The sequence below is a fragment of the Ceratotherium simum genome, chromosome X (assembly GCF_057802395.1).
Source record: "Ceratotherium simum simum isolate JZ-2026a chromosome X, ASM5780239v1, whole genome shotgun sequence".
NCBI lineage: Eukaryota > Metazoa > Chordata > Mammalia > Perissodactyla > Rhinocerotidae > Ceratotherium > Ceratotherium simum.
Window position 1 is genome coordinate 108,694,227 of NC_141940.1, and position 7,942 is coordinate 108,702,168.

General features: G+C 42.0%; 1 pseudogene; it reads right to left on the reverse strand.

Moving 5' to 3' along the window:
- Nucleotides 1-4,791: 4,791 nt before the first annotated feature.
- On the reverse strand, nucleotides 4,792-6,472 carry LOC101394079 (aldehyde dehydrogenase, mitochondrial-like; annotated as a pseudogene).
- Between the last annotated feature and the right edge of the window lie 1,470 nt (nucleotides 6,473-7,942).

A 7,942-nucleotide genomic window follows, 5' to 3' on the forward strand; every position in this document is an offset into this window, starting at 1 on the left:
TGTGTCACTTAATCTGAGCCTCCATTTCTTTTTCTGTAAAAACTGGCAACATAAATGTATTGTTATAAGGACACGGTTAAGTGTTGAAGTATATAAAGCACTTAGAACAGCATCTGAAACACAATAGAAACCAAACGTTAGCTATTGTTGTTTTTTAAATTGCAATACTCCTGTCAAAAATCGTGATTTATTGAGCTAGATTCTGCCATCATTGTGGGTTCCATTGTCATCACGGTGGTCTAAAATTCATAAAACCATTTCTAAACTGTGTGAGCAGATGATGAAAACATTCAAAAGCAGGGAAAGTTCTTTCTGGGGTTAAGAAATTACCTAAAGTAAATTAGCTCTTTAACCTTTTTGATAAATGAAACTCAATGCAGCCATATTACAAATGATTAAAGGCATAAAATAAAAGGTTTGTATTCACCAAATTACAAGGTATTATTACCAAAGTACAGAGTATGTGTTTGATTAGCCTTGAGGCAAGAAGCTTGAAGTATCTTAATTGCTTGTTACTTTTCCTCCACCTTCTATTGATAAACTTGAAGATAAAAGAGGGTAAATTTGATTTACTCAGGCAAAGAGAACAGATGTTGTATGTTGTAAATTTTGCTAAAAGCCACTAAGATAAGAGATGGCATTTACATGGTTGTCTATTTTCAATTTAATTTATGTGGTACAAGTAGAAAAATTAGGAAAGCTTTGCTTCTTCCTGCCCAGTACTGATTAAATCAATCTGAAGAATCCCACAAAATTAATCACCCCGAGACAGTGTTCTTTATGGCTTCTAATGTTATTGTGACAAGAAGACTAGGAGTCATAGATTTCTGATAACAGAACCAGAGAAGAAATCAAGAAAATAAGAGGATACATAAAATAAGTGAGAAGAAAAATAATTTATAGATTAGATAACCACGACTTAGAGTTAAAAGTCACAACTATTAGCTCTCTGGAGGAGAGAATATCCTTGCCAGTTCAGCGACGAGTTGTCGACTATATACAGCTCGAAGGGGAAAAAAGGTATGAAATCAGCAAAACATAACACACAGCGAAAGAGAACTTTTAAGAGGATGTGTTGGTTTTATCGTAATGGGAGCTTTATGAGGGACTCCTCTGTTCCCAAAATTGCCATACTCAAAAATTCTCCTCAAAGGCAGGACTATCATCTACAGGTTTCACAGTTACAAGAAAAAAGAAAAGCAGTTATTCTTCTTTCCTTCAATTTAGGCCCAGACAGAAAGACCATCCTGCAATGTTAAACACCCAAACAGGAGCAAGTCAAAGGGATGCAATACAACTGAAGTTACTCAATTCATACCAGGAGTTTGATATTGCAATTTTGTTCTGTAGTCCTCTAGGAATTTTAGAAACCCAAGGTTGTAATTAACTTTGCTCCGCGTCTTAGTTTAAACAGTTGAGAAAAATAAAGTGGAAGCTGAGTAAGAGGTCAGGCCAAGCTTTTATTACAAATGCAGATGTAATAATACTAATACTAATTGCCATTTGTAGAGCACTTGTAGGCTCCAGGTATGGGGCTAAACCCTTTACATACATTATTTATTTATTCTCCCATAAAATTCCTAGGAGGTAGCTATTATTTCTGTTTTACAAATGAAAAAGCATAGGATCACAACAATTAAGTAACCAGAGGTTACACATCTACAACCTCATAATTCTATCCTCCACACTTCCATCCCTCAGCCCTGTTCTCCTTCTGGCTAACACCTTTGGAGGCCTACCTGCCACTGAAACACTCAAAGAGGAATAAACTTATAAAAGCAACATTCTGTAAAGGGGGTTTTCTTTGCTGCCTATTTTTATCCATTCTGTGTCCAGGAATCTCAGCTTGTATAGTCTCTTGGTTCCTCCCAATCTAAATGACTGTTTATAACAACTTCTAGAGGACTTAAAGCAGGGCTTTGTTGAAAACAACAACAAAGAATGGATCCCCACTGTGGAATGAAACAGTTGATAAACAATCAGTTGAGCAAGCAAAATTATATAACAAACCACAAATGGAATGTTATGGCTCCTATTTTAATTACAAGTCCTTCCACACCATTAGCAAAGGTGGATGAGAAAATCATCTTTGATCCTGTCCATCTTTCTCTTGCCGTGTCACCCAGGTTCTGTGGATCTCCTTTGGCCTGCCTCACACATTTCTGGTACCAGACCAGTTTTCACTGGGGTGAGATTTTACTTTATATGCACCTGCAGTAATAATTGCAGGTGTGCTCAATCTCTGTCTAGAGTCGCCCAAAGACCACTTGAAGTACTAAATCTTTATGGGACACCTTCATCGTGCTCTGCAAAGAATGCCTGCCACTAATTAATTAATCCCCACCACCTCACCCGAACTGGCTTCCCTCTGGGTCCTCTAACCTCCATGTCCTTGGCATTCTGCCTGGCAGCCAGCCGTGCGAGGGGTGTCTGTGGTTCCAGTTTTTTCTAGGGAAGAGTAACTTCTTGACAGAGGTCCGATGTAAAAGCCACTCCCTCAGTGGGTCAGATTTCGCATGCCAGAGTACCTCCTGTGTAACACAGCTGCCCAGATTTATAGTTTTTTAAACATTTACCCCCCACGATCTTCTGGGTTTCCCTTCTTGGCCTCCCATGGGTTCCTACTTTAAATGGTCTTCAAGATGGCATAAGATTTAAATCCAACCCAAGTGTCAGAAAACCTCCTTAAACTTTGTTAATTACAAAATAGGGAAGAAGGAAAGAAGGAGCAGAAGGAAGAGAGCGAGCAGGAGGGCAAAAAGAAAGAGGTAGAAGAGGGGGGAGTTATCCTTAGAGAAATACAAACATCAGGAGTAAGTCAGAGCCAAATGTGACTCTAATAGCACTGCCACTCTGCTGTGCCTTGCCAGCCCAGGAATAGCTCCAAAGTCATCTCTGCATCAGGTCCGTGCCTCTGACATCCATCCTGCCTTGAGGGTCCCTCTACTCTCACATCAGCCTAAAGCTCCCAAGTACCCTAAGCAGACCTTCAAGTCCAACATCTGAGTCTAAAGGCATAGCAGCATGGCACTTAAAATTGCTGTCATTTGACTTGAAATCAACAATCCAAAGAGGCTTATGCACCCCTATGTTCATTGCAGCATTATTCACTATAGCCAAGATGTGGAAGCAACCCAAGTGCCCATCAACAGATGACTGGATAAAGAAGATGCGGTATATATATTGTGTGTGTGTGTATATACACACACACACACACACACACACACACAATAGAATACTACTCAGCCATAAAAAAGACAAAATCGTCCCATTTGCAACAACATGGATGGACCTGGAGGGTATTATGTTAACTGAAATAAGCCAGACAGAGAAAGACAAACACTGTATGACCTCTCTTATACGTGGAATATAAACTAACACACGGACAGAGAGAACAGTTTGGTGGTTACCAGGGGGAAGGGAGCTGGGGGGCAGGCACAAGGGGTGAAGGGGCACATTTATATGGTGACTGACAAATAATAATGTACAACTGGAATCTCACAATGTTATAAACTATTATGACATCAATAAAAAAATACATTTTAACAAGAAAAAGAATTGCTGTCATTTGGAACCTCATGAAAAATATGAAATTGGTGGTTTTTAAATCACAATTTAATTCTAGGCCTGACCATCATTATAAAGATTAAAATTATCCAATTGATTTTACTTGAGATTTTTAACAATGAAATTAGACAGTAGAAAAAAATTTGAGATATAACTATAGGAAAAGAAAGGCAAAATTATCCCTGTTTACAGCTGATACGATTGTATACCTAGATAACCTAAGAGAAGAAACTGGAAAACAAACAGAATGAAAGTGGAGTATAAAATTAACACACAAAAACCAACAGTTATCCTACACACAAAACAACAACCATAAGTCAACATAATGGAAGACAAGACCCTGTACACAAGAGCAGCAAAGAGGATAAAATGCCTGGGAATAAACTTACCAAGAAATGTACAAAACCTATATGAGAATGACTTTGAAATAATCTCAAAGGAAACAAAAGTAGACTTGAAAAATGGAAAGATATACCATGTTCTTGGAAAGGAAAACTCAGCATTATAAATACATCAGTTACCCTAAATTAATCTATAAGTTTAATACAATCCTCATAAAAATATCAATAGATTTTTTTGAAGGGCAGCATTGTTTTTTGTTTTCATATGTGTGTGTGTGAGGGAGATCAGCCCTGTGCTAACATCTGCCAATCCTCATCTTTTTTTTTTTTTGCTAAGGAAGAGTGGCCCTGGGCTAACATCCGTGCCCATCTTCCTCCACTTTATATGGGACGCCGCCACAGCATGGCTTGCCAAGTGGCGTGGCGGTGCGCGCCCGGGATCCGAACCCTCGAACCCCGGGCCGCTGCAGCAGAGCATGCACATTTAACTGCTTGTGCCCCCGGGCCAGCCCCAGGGCAGCATTGTTTTTAATGAGTTTTAGTCCAGAATACAAAGCAAGTCACTAGCTCTCACTAGTTGCCTCAATGTTAATACAATTTTAAACAATGGCTTTTTCTTCCCCCATAAAGGCAAGTTACAGAAGTGTATCAGATGAACAAGATGAGACATTGGAATCTATTTTTGAAAAATCACCCTGAAAGCTAGTAGTACTCTTCACCCCACGCCCACCCTATCTATTGATTCAAATTTCTTGATCCAAGACATTTTGTGGGAGAATTTCTCTTTTCAGACTTTTAGCACGCAAGGTCATTTTTCTTGGTTTTGTTGCTGATCTCATTGAACTTGCCATCACTGGATGAGTAAGGAAGCCGGTGTAGTGCTTTACGAGTTCTTCTGAGGAACTTGGACAGTGACGGTTTTCACTTCAGTGTATGCCTGCAGACCATACTGTCCCAGCTCCCTTCCCTTCCCAGACATCTTGTAGCCACCAGATGGTGACTGGGCCCCAAACACATCATAGCAGTTGACCCACACAGCACCAGCCTGAAGGGCTCCGGACAGATACCTGGCCTTGTCCAAGTCCTTTGTGAAGACAGCTGCAGCCAGCCAGTACTTGAAATTGTTGGCTCTCCCAATGACTTCCTCTATGGTCTTGAACTTCGGGATCTACATCACTGGCCCAAAGATCTCCTCCTTTGCCATGGTCATGTCATCTTCTTTTTTTTTTTTGTGAGAAAGATCAGCCCTGAGCTAACATCCATACTAATCCTCCTCTTTTTGCTGAGGAAGACCGGCTCTGAGCTAACATCTATTGCCAGTCCTCCTCCTTCCCCCCCCCCAAAGCCCCAGTAGATAGCTGTATGTCATAGTTGCACATCCTTCTAGTTGCTGTATGTGGGACGTGGCCTCAGCATGGCCAGAGAAGCAGTGCATTGGTGCGCGCCCGGGATCCGAACCCGGGCCGCCAGTAGCGGAGCTTGCGCACCTAACCACTATGCCACGGGGCCGGCCCCACGGTCATGTCATCTTGCACATCTCCTAACACAGTGGGCTGGATGAAGTGCCCATGGTCAGCAGCCACCCCTCCACCACACAGCAGCTTCGTCCCCTCCTCCTTCCCAAATTTGATATAGCCAAGGACCTTCTTAAACTGAGTTTCATCCACCTGTAGCCCCTGCTCGGACTGGCTGTCAAAGGGGTTCTCGACTACATGAGACCCGGCCCAGTGACGCTCAGCTCCACAAACGGTGTAAACATCCTCCTGCACAAAGGTCCAGGGGCCCACACAGCAGCACTGGCCCTGGGTGAAGAATAGGGCAAAGTGGGCCTGCTCCACAGCCCAGTCCACATCAGCATCTGACATGATGCTGTTGGGACTCTTTCTCCCCAGCTCCGGGGTCACTCTCTTGAGGTTACTGCTCCTGCAGCAACCTGGATTAGGTGGCCAACCTCCTTAATCAAGTTGGCCACATGGAGGGCAGTGAGTGGAGTCTGCTCAGCCACCTTCATCACAACCATGTTTCCAGTCGCCAAGCCTGGGCCCAGTTTCCATGCTTGCATCAAGAGCGGCAAGTTCCACGGAATGACCTGTCCACACACCCCCACAGGTTCACGGCAGGTGTAGCTGAAGAAGTCCCCATAGATGGGAATGGTTTTCCCACGGTGCTTATAAGCCCAGCCGGCATAATAAGCTATAGAGACATTTGAGTAGTGTAGGTATCCAATCCATCAGGTAGGAGTTGACGTAGTGCTTGCCATTATCCAGGGTCTCCAAGGCTGCCAGGTAGGTCCAGTCCTGCTCAATCAGAGCAGCCAGGAGGTTCAGCAGCCAGCCCCTGTCGGATGCATCCATGCGGTGCCAGGGGCAGCCCAGCTGGAAGGCCACCTGGGCACCCTTCACTGCCCTGTCTTCTTCTTCCTTGTCCCCTTTAGCTACCTGACAGATGACTTCCCCAGTGGATGGATTGATGCTGGGGAACATGTTCTTGCTGACAGCATCATGCCACGCACTGTTTATGAAGATCTGGTTGTAGAAGACCTCGGGCTGCTCACTGCGAGCCGGCATGGCCTGGGTGGCGGCAGCCAACAGGAGCCGGCGGCCCAGGTGGGGCCCGAGGCCTGTGGTGGCGAGCGCAGCGGCACACAACTCGCTGCAGCAGGCACGGACGTGTGAGGCGGCCGTGGGCGGCGTGTCAATAGATCTTTTTTTTTTTAATTTTTTGTTTATTGCAGTAACATTGATTTATAACATTGTATAAATTTCAGGTGTACATCATTATACTTCTTTTTCTGCATAGATTACATCATGTTCACCATCCAAATACTAATTGCAACCCATCACCACACACCTGTGCTGAATTATCCCTTTCGCCCTCCTCCCTCCCCCCTGCCCCTCTGGTAACCACCAATCCAATCTCTGTCTCTATGTGTTTGTTTTTTGTTGTTGTTATCTACTACTTAATGAAGGAAATCATATGGTATTTGACCTTCTCCCTCTGACTTATTTCACTTTGCGTAATACCCTCAATGTCCATCCATGTTGTCACAATAGATCTTTTATGAAGTAAACAAGCTGATTCTAAAGTCTACATGGAAAAATGAAGCAAGAATAACCAAGAAAACTCTAAAAGAGAAGAATGAAGAGATACTGGCACTACAAGATATCTTGGCAGCTATCAAAAAACTGTTGGATCTACATTTCACATAGTACACCAATAAACTCTAAGTGTATCAAATGTTTAATAAGCTTTAAAACCATTCAAGTGCTAGAAGAACATGTAAGAGAATTGCTTTATAACCTTGGCATGGTAAAGGCCTTTCCAACTACGACGTAAAGTCCTAAAGCCTAAAAGAAAAGATAAAAGTCAATGAAATAAAAATTTTTTCATGGAAAGAAAGTGTGTAAAGTCAAAAGACAAATAATATTAGGGAATTTATTTGAATCATGCCACTAAGTGCTAATCTCCATTTTATGTTTAAAAAAAAAAAAAACTTCTAGAAATTGGAATTGAGAAGATTAATATCCCAATAGGAAAATGGACAAAAGACATGTCTAGTTACAGATGAAAACGCATGACCCTTAAACATGTGATAATAAGCTCAATCTCACTCATGAGATCCAAAAATTTGACAACAGACACAGTCTGTTGGCAAGGCTGTGAAGGTAATTTATACATGGCTGATTAGAGTGCAAAATGGTAAAACTCCTATGAAAAACGATTTGGCACTATCTATCAAAATTACAAATAAATTTGCCCTCTAGCCGATCAGACCCACTTCCAAGAATTCATTTACAGGTATACCTGCACATAGAAGAAATAACGTGTGTACAAGGTTATTTTCTTGGAGCATTGTTTGTAATACCAAAAGATTGAAAACAATCCAAGTGTCCAACAAGAGGATGCTGATTCAATAAAGTATAGTACATTCACACGATAAATGACTATGCAATCAGGAAGCTCTCTGTGTACTTATTCAGAAATATTCCCACCATATACTATTAATGTATAGTATAGTATAGTAATGTATAGAA